Source organism: Balaenoptera physalus (assembly GCF_965194825.1).
Source record: "Balaenoptera physalus genome assembly, chromosome: 1".
Classification (NCBI taxonomy): domain Eukaryota; kingdom Metazoa; phylum Chordata; class Mammalia; order Artiodactyla; family Balaenopteridae; genus Balaenoptera; species Balaenoptera physalus.
In genome coordinates, this window is record NC_138882.1 from 129,512,443 (window position 1) to 129,526,221 (window position 13,779).

Sequence of the window (13,779 nt, forward strand, 5' to 3'; positions counted from 1 at the left end):
ACTGTCACTCACCGTAATTGCATCCATTAGGCTTCTGGCATCTGGCCTTATGTTTTCGGGTCTTATTATCCACCTGCTATTTGTGAGTCCAGCACTATAATGGAATGTCCAGCTCAGCCCTGGCCTTCAGAAGAAAGGCACCACTGAACTTCTTAGTGATACTGGCACCCATCTCACCATTGCATTCTTTATTACTTTGGTAATTGGTGTACCATTTGGGCTTTCTGACGAAACAGTCCTCTAGTTGGTTTCTCAGGCTTGCATAGTATATCCACTTTATTATGGCTCCCTTCTCTGGTCTTTTATCCCCACTTCCCTTTTTAACCACCTGTCATGATTATTCTAGCTCACTTTGTGTGGATCATCATGTTTACCATGCTTCTAGATATTATCCTGGTAGCATGTTCACATTATCTTCCAAAGTCCTTGTCAGGGTGTTAAATCTTGTATCCTGGTAGAGTGCTTCCAAACTGATAGGCTTTTCCTTATCAGACATTATGTTCAAGCCCCTTAATCAAGCATCCTCAGAATCCAGGCCCCTGTGTATCCTCCCAGCTGCTGCCGTCACATTAGTACCTCTTTTGGAGAATGCTAGCTGGGTTATATTGTGACCTTTCCCTAGTTATTTGCCTAGTGAGCGGGAAGGGTTGTGGGGACATAGCTGGAGGGGAACACATTTTGTCCTTTGCATCATTCTCAAGTGAAGGAGGCGGGGTTCTAGTTCTTAGTAGACTGGGCTACCTCTGTAGGTTCAGAGTATTAAGGAGAATCTGAGATTCAATACTTTCAGATGCGTCAACGCAGATATCCCTACCCCGTGTATCAGGGTCACATTCTTTATCTACCAGGCCCCTGAGCTTGGCAGAGCAGACCTTCCTCAGTTTGAAATTTAGCTTTCTTGGATTTCTGCTATGCTTTTAGTGAAGTCCTGGGCTTGGTCCTTAGTTTCTCTGCCTTCCCACTATAAGAGGTAAGAGCATCTGTACCTGCTTCCAAAAAAGTCCTCTGGCTTTCACACTTAGCTTTTAATTGATGATCGAGAACTCCTAACATTTTGTTATCTTTTACCAGAGGTCATGTGGACTTAAGGATAGCCACTTAATTCCAGGTACTTAGAGATACTATTTTCCCAAACATATCTCAAAAGCTTGAAAAGCATAGGCATTACCTTCCACTGGTGTACCTTCTCCATTTACTGCTGGTGAAACAATTGCACTGTGTGTCAGAGACTCTCTGTGCCACCAGTGATTGGGTTCTCGTTGCCAGCAAGCAGCAGGTAATCCAGCTCCAAGAGCCCACCCAGGCACGTGATTCCTCCAGGCACTCCCAGCACCAGCTGTCTCAGATTTGGTTCATGGGAAGCAGACTCTGAGATGGAGATAAATGTGCACAATGTTACTGGGGAGTGTTTTCAACTGTAGAAGGACACCCAATTGGGTAGAGAGAGAAGTTGAACTGGGATACAATCTCAGTGGAGGCCGAGCTGACCCTAAGGGGGGTTTCTAAAGCTGGGATAAGCCTTCAGAGTTGTCCTGACTTGGGGTGAAAGGGCTGGGGCTTTATATCCCACGTGGACCAGTCATTGGATGCTTGCTGCTCCAGGAAGGGTCTGTGACCTGGGGCAAGGGGGCTCTCTGCAGCCAAGGCTATCCCTGTTGAAGCTGACAGGGCTTTCTGTTGGCAATACACTAACCTGGGGGAAGAAATTCCTTTCTTCCTGAAGAGGAATCTAGAGGGTGGTGCATCAGTGTCAAACTACAGTCATAACAACGGCAATCAGCATTTCCCAGGGCTTGGTCTGTGCTGAGCACTGTGCCATGTGAGTTATTGACTGTTTCATCTAATCTTCTCAAGAATGCTATGGGACAAGTGCCATTATTTCCCCCATCTTAAAAATGAGAAAACCGAGGCCCATCAAGGTTAACTGACCTTTCTGAGGTGACAGCTAGTAAGCAAAGGAACTGGAATTTGAACTTAATCACTTACACCGAGAAACCCCCATCCAACCTTCTTAATATTTTCACCAAAAAGCATCCATGCACCAAAATGTAGCCCAGCTGAATGAGACGGCGGTAGGTCCTTTGTTGCCATTCTACCCTCTTTCCTGGGTGCTCTTCAGTCATACTCAGGCATGCTATTTGTCTGTATTATACTTTTGTGCGAATCAGAAAAACGTTCTCCTCCAGCTTTGGTGGGTGTGACAATTCCTTGGGCACATGGCTTGCCCAGCAAATAGCACATTTTGGTGAAGAGTACAACATCTTTTTCTTTCCAGGGACCTCAGGTCTGCTCCAGGACACAAAGCTTGCACAGATTCACGCTGGATTTCAGCCCCCGCTTGACCCCTTGGATCAGTACCAGTGTGCACGTACCTTGTCATACAAATGGTTTCAAGTGCTGCTGTCAAATACAGTTGGCTCTTAAATCCCTATTTCCAGCCCGCATCAGTGCCCTGAGCTTCATATGCATTTAATCAATGAGCCACTAGATATTCCCATTTGCAATTTCTTCAAGAACTTAAAACTGATTCTTAAAGCTTAAAAAACTTACAAAGCCGAATTTCTTCTCTTCCTCCTCCATCCCCACAGAAATCTGTTATTTCTTCTGTACTTTCTAACTTTTGTCATTGACACCGCACTCTCTCAGTTGCCCAGGTTAGAAACATGAACTCAACTAACATTTCTTATGCCCCTAGTATGTGTCTGGCCCTGTGCTGATGAATAGGACAAACAAGGTCTTTCTCCTCATTGAGTTTATGATGTAATGAGAGAGACAGACAAAAACTAGTAAACCAATAGGTAAAATAATTTTCGATTGAGATTGCTGTTATGAAAAACATTAGCAGGATGATGTGATAGACAGAAACTGGGGAAGGGCTTTATTTTTGTTAAGGTGGTCAGGGACTACTTTGAAGAAATGACATTTTAACAGAGACATGAGAAAGAGAAAAGAAGCAAGTGCAGATGTTTCAAATGTGATGAGTTATTTGCAGTGCTTCACTCTCTTGTATCCCATACAACCCAGGTCTATGGCTTTTATTTCCCAACCCATTCTTCCCAGTTTTCGTGAAATGTATTTCATCTCTTGCCAGAAGTTGCATCCACCAGCTAAATTCTGCTCACCTAACACCCTGTAGAATGCTATGTGACTTGATGTGTTCTTTTATCCTACAGAGAGAAATTTTTATTGGGAAAAGGTATTAAAATGCAGTGTAGACCCCAAGTCCTCCAATTTCCTACATAGAATTTTACACTCTTCGGGGAAAAACTCTAGGGGGTTTTGATTGCATCATTGGCTTTGGGGATCTTCTCATTACATTCAGTGTTTATTCATTCATTCAAATACCATGTATTGAACACCTTAGTGGTTCAGAGCATAGATATGAAGTCAAAACATACATTGGTCCAATCCCACTCCACAACTAACCTACTTCTGAGCAAGTTATTTAAACTCACTGAACACCCATGTCTTTATATGGAAAGTGGGAATAAAAAGTCATTTTCATGTTACAGTGATTGATAGTAATAAAAATAACATTATTCCATTTACTGAGTACCTACTTTGTGCCAACCTATGCTAAATGCATTGCATATCTTGTCACTAATTTTCGGTTATCCTGCAAATAGGTATTATTAGCCTGTGCTTTACAGATGAGGAGTCCTCAGAGATTAGGAGACTTTCATAAGATCACTCAGGTAAAAGTGGTGGTCCAGGTCTAGGTCTGTGGTACTCCAAATGGCGATCTCTTCACTGGTCCTTTGGCAGCTACAAGAGAATTTATCTCATCACTTAATACATGTCTCCCTTCTTTGGTGTTAGTAGGGATGCTGCTTCTAATTTTCACTCCAGAAAGAGTCTCATGTATTTATTATAGCTCTAGTGGTATTATTCCCTGTCCCACCTTTTTTTGGGGAGTGACTTACAGTATTTATTTATTTATATAATCGAAATATAGTTAATTTATAATGTTATATTAGTTTCAGGTGTACAACATAGTGATTCAAAATTTTTACAGATTATGCTCCATTTAAAGCTATTATAAAATATTGGGTATGTTCCCTGTGCTGTTCAACATATCCTTGTAGCTTATTTATTTTATACATAATACTTTATGTCTCTTTACCCCCTGCCCACTAGTTTGTTTTCTATGTCTGTGAGTCTGCTTCTGTTTTATTATATTCATTTGTTTTATTTTTTAGATTCCATATGTTGGTGATAATATATAGTATTTGTCTTTCTCTGCCTGGCTTATTTCACTAAGTATAATACCCTCCAGTTCTACCCATGTTGTTGCAAATGGCAGAATTTCATTCTTTTTAATGGCTGAGTAATATTCCAGTGTGTGTGTGTATACCACATCTTCTTTATCCATTCATATGTTGATAGACATTTAGATTGCGTCCATATCTTGGCTATTGTAAATAATGCTGCTATGAACATTGGGGTGCATGCATCTTTTTTTTTTTTTTTAATAAATTGTCCTTAGCACTATGTTTTTAAAAAAATTTATTTATTTTATTTATTTATTTTTGGCTGCATTGGGTCTTCATTGCTGCGCGCGGGCTCTCTCTAGTCGCGGCGAGCAGGGGCCACTCTTCACTGCAGCGCGTGGGCTTCTCACTGCGGTGACTTCTTTTGTGGAGCATGGGCTCCAGGTGCACAGACTTCAGTAGTTGTGCGTGGGCTCAGCAGCTGTGGCTCGCAGGCTCTAGACCGCAAGCTTGGTAGCTGTGGTGCACCAGCATAGTTGCTCTGCGGCATGTGGGATCCTCCCGGACCAGGGCTTGAACCCACTGCACTGGCAGTGGCATTCCTGGCAGGTGGATTCCCAACCACTGCACCACCAGGGAAGCCCCCATGCATCTTTTCAAATTTTCAGTTTCTTTTGATATATACCCTGGGGTGGATTTGCCAGATCATATGGTAGTTCTATTTTTAGTTTTTCGAGAGGCCTCCATATTGTTTTCCATAGTGGCTGAACCAATTTACATTCCCACCAACAGTGTACAAAGGTTCCCATTTTTCCACATCCTCATCAACATTTGCTATTTGTAGACTTTTTAATGAGGGCCATTCTGACAGGTGTGAGGTGATATCTCATTGTGATTTTAATTTGTATTTCTCTAATGATTAGTGATGTTGAGCATCTTTTCATGTGCCTGTTGGTCATTTGTATGTTTTCTTTGGAAAAATGTCTATTCAGGTCTTCTGCTCATTTTTAAATAGGGTTGTTTCTTTTTTTGATATTGAGTTGTATGAGCTGTTTATATATTTTGGATATTAACCCCTTATTGGTCATACTATCTGCAAATACTTTCTCGCATTCAGTAGGTTGTCTTTTCATTTTGTCAATGGTTTCCTTTGCTATGCAAAAGCTTTTAAGTTCAGTTAGGTCTCACTTGTTTATTTTTGCTTTTGTTTCCTTTGTTTTAGGAGACAGATCCAAAAAATATTGCTACAATTTACGTCAAAGAGTTTCTGCCTATGTTTTTCTTCTAGGAATTTTCTTGTTTCCAGTCTCACATTTAGGTCTTTAATCCATTTTGAGTTTATATGGTGTGAGAAAATGTTCCAATTTCATTCTTTTACATGTAGCTGTCCAGTAGTCCCAGCACTACTTATTAAAGAGATTGTCTTTTCTCCATTGTCTATTCTTGCTTCCTTTGTCATAGATTAATTGATCATAAGTTCATGCTTTATTTGTGGGCTCTTTATTCTATTTGTTTGATCTATGTGTCTGTTTTTTGTGCCAGTGCCATACTGTTTTGATTACTGTAGCTTTGTAATATAGTCCGAAGTTAGAGTGTGTGATCCTTCCAGCTTCTTTTTTCTCAAGATTCCTTTGGCTGTTTGGGGGTTTTGTGGTTCCATATACATTTTAGGATTATTTGTTTTAGTTCTGTGAAAAATGTCATGGGTATTTTGGTAGGGGTTGCATTAAATCTATACATTGCTTTGGGCAGTATGGACATTTTAACAATATTAGTTCTTCCAAACTGTAAACATGAGATGTCTTTTTATTTATTCATACTGTATTCAATTTCCTTCATCAGTGTCTTATAATTTTCAGAGTGTAGGTCTTTCACCTCTTTGGTTAAATTTATTCCTAAGTATTTCATTCTTTTTGATGCAATTGTAAATGGGATTGTTTTCTTGAATTCTCTTTCTGATAGTTCATTATTAGTGTGTAGAAAAGGAACAGATTTCTGTATATTAATCTTGTATCCTGCAACTTTACTGAATTCATTTATTAGTTATAATAGTTTTTTTGGTGGATACTTTAGGGTTTTCTATATATAGTATCATGTCATCTGCAAATAGTGACAGTTTTACTTCTTCCTTTCCAATTTGGATACCTTTCATTTATTTCCCCCTTATTTTAATTTTGTTAAATTTGTTGAACTTGCCAATACACCAGGCCATTTTTTTGGATAATTTTATCATTTCATCTGATTATAAGTAGTACATATGCACTGAAAAAATACAAAAAAGCGTAGGGATGGAAATAAAGAACACTTCACTTCCCATCTTCCAGGTCATTATTAATGTTTGATTTTTATTTTTTTCTCCACATTTGTAATATTTTTTTATTGCTCAACTCCTGGATAATTTATTTTATCTTGTCTAGGAACCCATCATTCCAGCAATTATAAAGCAACATAGAAGGCGATCTGTAACTCTTATCATCTTAGTTTGATTATCAGTGGATCAGTTTGGGTTTTTAATATTCATAATCAGTCACCACCTAGATAAAAAGTCAAATAGAATTCTTACCTTGAAGGCAAATACTGCAATTCCCTTGAGGCCATTATAGTCTTTGGGACTCCTCTCTCCTCCTAAAAATGCCTGGCTCACTGGATTCCTTGTTATATAAAGATCACTGGTTATAGATAAAAATTTTAAGCTTGGTTGTTAGTTTTCTCAATCTTTGTGATCTCTTTGACCATCTTCTGAAATGTTAGAAATAACTTTTATGAATTAGAGCCAGTTGAATTGCCAAACTCTATTGATTTCAGGAAAAACATCTACTCATAGACCTTAGTCTCATGAAGCTATATTCATCCTTATATAAGGGACTTACATAAACCTTTAAGAAAATGAGCACTGCCCAATGGAAAAATGGGTATATAAATATATTTTATAAAAGAAGAAATATAAACAATAAATAAAATATTCTAATTGACTCTCATTATCAATCAAAGAAATATAAATTAAAATAAGACTATTATTCCTTATTGGAATAGTAAAGATTTTAAAAATTGCTAATACTTAAAGCTGATAAATATATGGTGAAATGTACTCATGCTGGCAGTGGAAAGCAATTTGGAAATATTATTGAAAACCTTATTCTTTATATCATTTAATGCAAAAATCTCCCCTCCAGAATCTAGTCTAAGGGAATAATGACATATACAGAGAAAAATTTAGTGACAAAAGTGTTTATTATAGTGTTATATAGTAAAAGGAAAGAAAGAAAATATCTTCAGTTAGGACTAGGGTTAAGTAAAATATGTGTATCTTTATAATGAAATACTACGTTAGCTATTAAAATTATGTTTATAAAGAATTTTTAATGACATGGTAAGATAATAATACTATAATATCTTATCGAAAAGAATACAAAATTGTATATTTAGATGTTAAAAGCTGCATGAAAATATTCATATAAAATACTAGAAGTAAATACATCTGATCAAAATTAACAGAGGCTATTTCTGGGTGGCACCATTATTGGCTAATTTTTAATTGATGTCTTTCTACTTCTTACATTTCTTTCAAATCTCCTCTTAGCAAAAATAATAAAGGTTATTTTTTAAAAAGCAATATACCAGAGCATTATTCATACTATTGATTACCACTTACAAGTTATTTTGATCGTGTTGAACGTGTTGGAAAAACTGTTCTGATTTTGTTTCCTTCCTGTCCTCGTTTGAGACAAGGAGCTGGAGTAGCTGGTCATCAATAAGCCATGACATTCATAGTCCTCAGAGTTCCGGCTCCTGCTGCTCTTGAAGTGGTCCCCAGTCCCAATCTGCTTCTGTTATTGCCCTCAGGACTGGGGTCCTCTTGAGATTCTAAGGAACTATGCGCCTTCCCTCCTGCTGCTCTGCTAAGTGGAAGGAGCAGACCATGCTTTACCTGGAGGCTACCAGCTCTCAGCTACCAATGAAAGTAACTGGCTGGAGTTGGTCAGAGCTACAGGGAGGGCACATTCTTCAGAGATAAGAAAATGATGAGTTGGTTTCGTCCGTACTCATCTTCCTACCCCTTTGTTCTTTGTCTCTAACATTACATCCTTGATGACTTATGGGTTCTAAGATGGGGAGAGTTGAATAAAGTCTTAGTTTTATCTGGTTCAGATCAGAAGGCTATATTTATTATAGAAATATTCAAGAGACATTAATAATCAAGATGAATTTTTGTTTTTAGTGGTTGCTATCACAGGACACCTAACAAAATACTAAATTACTGAGACTGCCAACCAAACCAAAATGCAAGGATGCTGACATTGTGGTGCCGTGCAAGCAGGATGTGCTAGAGATTTCTCTTCATCATTTGGTATCTCATATTGATGGTGAGCAGCAATACTGCCCTTTGTTTATTCTCTCAGCCTAGATGATAATGATAAAAACACCCAACCCTCAGTAATATTTTTTACAAAGTGCTCTCACATTCATTGTCTCAGTTAAGAGAAGAAGTCAGAAAGGTAACAGGGAAAGAATTCAGGCTTTGGATTCAGACAGGCCTGGACTTAAGTTCCGCCTCTGCTGCTTACTGTTTGTGGAACCTGTCTGCAAATTTGGAATTTTTTCCTACTTTGTGGTTTTGATATAAAAATTATTAATTACATATGCAACGATCTGGTTTGTTCATTCTTTTATTCGTGGTTCAAAAGGCACTGTGTTTGTTCACCCTCAGCAATCAGAAAAATATAAATTAAAACAATATGCAGTATATATGGAACCAAATAAGACATTTTCCTCTTTACTTAGAACTGACAGTCCAGTGGGTTTAGATAAGCATTAATCAAATAAAAACAAATAAATTTAAAATTGCCACTGTGTACTGATGAACCTAGTGGCAGGGCAGGAATAAAGATGCAGATGTAGAGAAAGGACTTGAGGACACAGTGGGGGAAGGGGAAGCTGGGATGAAGTGAGAGAGTGGCATGGACATAGATACACAACCAAATGTAAAGTGGATGGCTAGTGGGAAGCAGCTGCATCGCACAGGAAGATCAACTCGGTGCTTCGTGACGACCTAGAGGGGTGGGATAGGGAGGGAGGAAAGGAGGCTCAAGAGGGAGGAGATATGGGGATATATGTATACATATAGCTGATTCACTTTGTGGTACAGCAGAAACTAACACACCATGGTACAGCAATTATACTCCAATAAATAAAATAAATAAATAAACAAACAAACAAATAAATAAATAAATTGCCACTGTGATAGATGCTATAAAGGATACCTTCATGATCCTACTCAAGTCGGAAGTTGTGCTTAAGCTAAGATCTTAAGGATGCGTAAGAGCGCCCCAGGGAGAGAATGGAAAGAGGAGCGTTCTAGAAGAGGAATTAGCACGTGCGGTGGCTGGGGAGCATGGCATGCACAAGAGACAGCTAGAGAACCAGAGGTGGGGTGACAGGTAGCCAAAAGAGGTGGGCAAGGGCCTGACTGCGTGGGGATTTGGGATGAGTGAATACGTTTGTCTTAATCTACAACATTTCATGTTGAAAACTGGCAAAACTGTAAAAACTAGATTAGAGGGGACCCAGAGGATATGCAATTAGATAAGTTAAGAGACGAATTTAGTAGTTCAGGAGACAGATCGTGATAGGTTCAACCAGGATGGCGATGGTAGAAATATAGAAAAGTGAATGAAATCCAGAGACATTTAGGAGGCAGACTAGAACTTGGTTATGGAATGAATGTATGCACTGAGGGGGACTATCTAAATTTCTGGACTGCATAACCCAAAGTCATAAGAACGAGTTTGAATGGCAAATATCAGGAGTTTCTGATCTGGACATGTTAAGTCTGGGGTATCTTTGAGATCTCCAAAAGGAGAGATAAGTAGGTAGTTAGCACACAGTCAGATTTTAATAAAATGGAGTGTATTATTCATCATATTATATAAACATATATTCATAACAGTTCAAGAAACTGCCTATACACTGTCCCATGGGTTAGTATTTCCAACACTGGTCAGGGTCCTTAATTGTAGACAACTGACTCCACTCTAGCTACTTGTAGCAGGAGAGTGTTTATTAAAGAAAACTGGTTAACTAAAAAAAAGTCTATAAGGGAGCCAGAGGATTAACTTTGGATCCTACATAGCCATGAACAACACAGCTGGAACTACAGACTCAGACCAAATACCCAACCACACCCCTGACCTATTAAGCTCAAAGACAGGACCCCAGTACCCTGGCAACACTAGAAGAACAGACATCTCTGTCAACTGCTGACCAGAAAAGCTGATATCCCAAGTATTAAAATAGCACCACGCATGTCTCATGTCTGCATCCCAAACTTGGGAGACTGTAGGATGAGTGTAAACTAGAAAATACGGCAGCATTCTAGCTGCAAAGGAGTCTAGGAATCTAGTCTAGGAAAGCAAGTTAGAAGAGGGCTGGATGGGTTTTGAGTGAGCTGACGTACAGTATCTTCCAGGCCTCCTTTTCTGCCCTTTACATTCAAGCACAGTTCTCTTCCCATCATTAAACTTACAAACAGCAGCTTGCTTCTGCTTAACCTAGCGCAGCCCTGCCTCACACAAGCCAACCATGCTCACCCTCCCTTCAAGAGATGAAAAGGGGTGGACAGGGACAGAGGCAGCTTTTTGCCTCTCAAATATCCATTATTCTCTTCTTCTTTTCTAAGTCTGATTTTGTCTGGCCTGGTAACAGACCCCGTTTTTTAAAAAATCAACATTTCTCAGCTCTCCTGCTGAGAGTTGAGAGTTGGCCAGGTGACACAGTTCTGAGGAGCGAAATATGAGTAAACGCTATTGGGTGGATTCTGGGAAGGTCTTTTAAAAGGGGTGAGGACAGATGCTTGAGTGCATGTGCCATTTTTGCCTTCGAGCTTCTTTTTTCTTCCTCCCCAAAGTATGGACGTGCTGGCATATTCTTGAGTGGTTGTCTTGTGACTACCCCATGAGGGAAAAGCCCAGATAGTCATAGAAGCCTCTGCTCCAGCCCTAGTTAGCTCTCCCTTTTACATGCGAGGAGAGTCAGATACTAGTTTGTAAACCATTGTTCTTTGGGATTTTCTATTATAAGCAAACAAATCTAAGTTTCTAAACAGAAGGTTTTTTAATTGGGCTCTCATATTCCCTCTTGTCCCTTCAAATCTATTTTTTACACCACAGACAAGTGATCTTTTGAAATGAAAATGATTATATAATTTCCTTATTCAAAACCCTTCAATGGTTTCTCATTACTTGTAGAAATAATTCTATAATCTTTAGCATGATGTGGCCCCTGCTTACCTCTCCAACCCTGTCTCCAGGGATTTACCCCCTCCTTCACCAGGCTCTGGACATACCAACTGTGCTGTCAAAATACATTCTCGGGACTTCCCTGTTGGCACAGTGGTTAAGAATACATCTGCCAGTGCGGGGGACACGGGTTCAATCCCACATGCCGCAGAGCAATTAAGCCCGTGAGCCACAACTACTGAGCCTGTACTCTAGAGCCCACCAGCCACAACTACTGAGCCTGCGTGCCACAACTACTTAAACCCGCTCGCCTAGAACCCTTGCTCCACAACAAGAGAAGCCACTGCAGTGAGAAGCCCGCGCACCGCAACGAAGACCCAACACAGCCAAAAATAGATAAATTTAAAAAGAAACAGTCCAAAATACATTCTCAAATGCCTCCTCTTAGAAGGAAATAGTTTCTCACTGTCCTCACTTTATATACACCCATTAGATCTTAACTTTAAATATCTCTTCAGGGGCTTCCCTGGTGGTGCAGTGGTTGAGAATCTGCCTGCCAATGCAGGGGACACGGGTTCGAGCCCTGGTCTGGGAAGATCCCACATGCCGCGGAGCAACTGGGCCCGTGAGCCACAACTACTGAGCCTGAGCGTCTGGAGCCTCTGCTCCGCAACAAGAGAGGCCGCGATAGTGAGAGGCCCGCGCACCGCGATGAAGAGTGGCCCCCGCTCGCCGCAACTGGAGAAAGTCCTCACACGGAAACGAAGACCCAACACAGCCAAAAATAAACATAATAAATAAATAATAAATAAAAATTTAAAATAAATAAATAAATAAATAAATAAATATCTCTTCACCATATTCTGACCCCATAATTTAAAGTACGCCGTCCCTGTTAATCTCTCTTGCTGCACCATGTTATTTTTCTCCGATAGTTTTATCTCAAATTGTATATACATACAAGCTTAGTTCTTTACTGTATTTGCCTCACAGATCATAAATTCAATGAGGGCAAGGCCTTTATCTGCATGGTTAATACTTACATTGAGACCAGATCCTTGTACACAGTGTTTAATAAATATTGGTTGAATGTTAAATGAATTACATAATCTGTCAGACTCTGCTGATAACAGACATGTTTGAGCAATCAGATTTTATTATGTTATATTCATAGACACAGAGAATCAAATAGAGTAATGGGATTTTATTGTGGTAAAGGATCTTAGTTATCAATAGCCAAACACAAAGTTGGAAAAGTTCAGAGAGATTAAATGAGTTTTTCAAAGGTCACAGCACCCCCTTGCCCCAAATCTTAAGAAGTTCTAGAATTAGATAGTTCACTTGTCAAGGAACTTTTATTCACTCAGTCATTTAACAAACATTTATTGAACATTTACTATATGCCAGGCATTATACTAGGAGGGAGGTATTAGAGATGAAAGACCTATCCTGCCCTGAAAGAGTACATGCATAGATAGATGGGGAGACAAGTGTTTCTGCAGAAGTAAGTGTAACATCCTCTGGGATTATAAAACTGGGGCACTTAACCCAGTTGAGGAATGTAAAAGAAGCATTAGGGAAAACATGATATGTGTGTGAAATCTTGAAGATAAATAGGAATTCCACAGGCTGATGGACATGGAGGTGGGTATTTCAGTTGGAAAGAACAGCGTATACAAAGGCATGGAAGTTGAAACAAAAAGGCCAGAGCCAAGTGGGGCGTTTATGAAAGATGCAGTGAGCTCCTGACATTCCCTTAGGACTCAGCTCAACCATCACCAAGCTGGGGAATTCTCTAGATCTGGTGTGCCAGGCCTCCCTATCATAGAAAGTACCATGCTATATATTAAGATTGCTCATTTACTTGTCTGTCTCCCATACTAGACTGCACATAGAGATATGTAATGAATACATGCTAAATGGATTTTTGAATTTGGGCAAGGACCAGATCATGGAAGTCATGAGCACATGAGAGACGTGATTGGAATTTTATTTTATTTATTTATTTTTTTAAAGGATATTTATTTTACTTTTTTTTCTTTAAAGGAATTCCTTTTATTTTTATTATTTATTTATTTAGTTAGTTAGTTAGTTTTGGCTGTGTTGGGTCTTCGTTTCTGTGCGAGGGCTTTCTCTAGTTGTGGCAAGCGGGGGCCACTCTTCATCGCGGTGCGCGGGCCTCTCACTGTCACCGCCTCTCTTGTTGCGGAGCACAGGCTCCAGACGCGTAGGCTCAGTAATTGTGGCTCACGGGCCTAGCCGCTCCGCGGCATGTGGGATCTTCCCAGACCAGGGCTCGAACCCGTGTCCCCTGCATTGGCAGGCAGATTCTC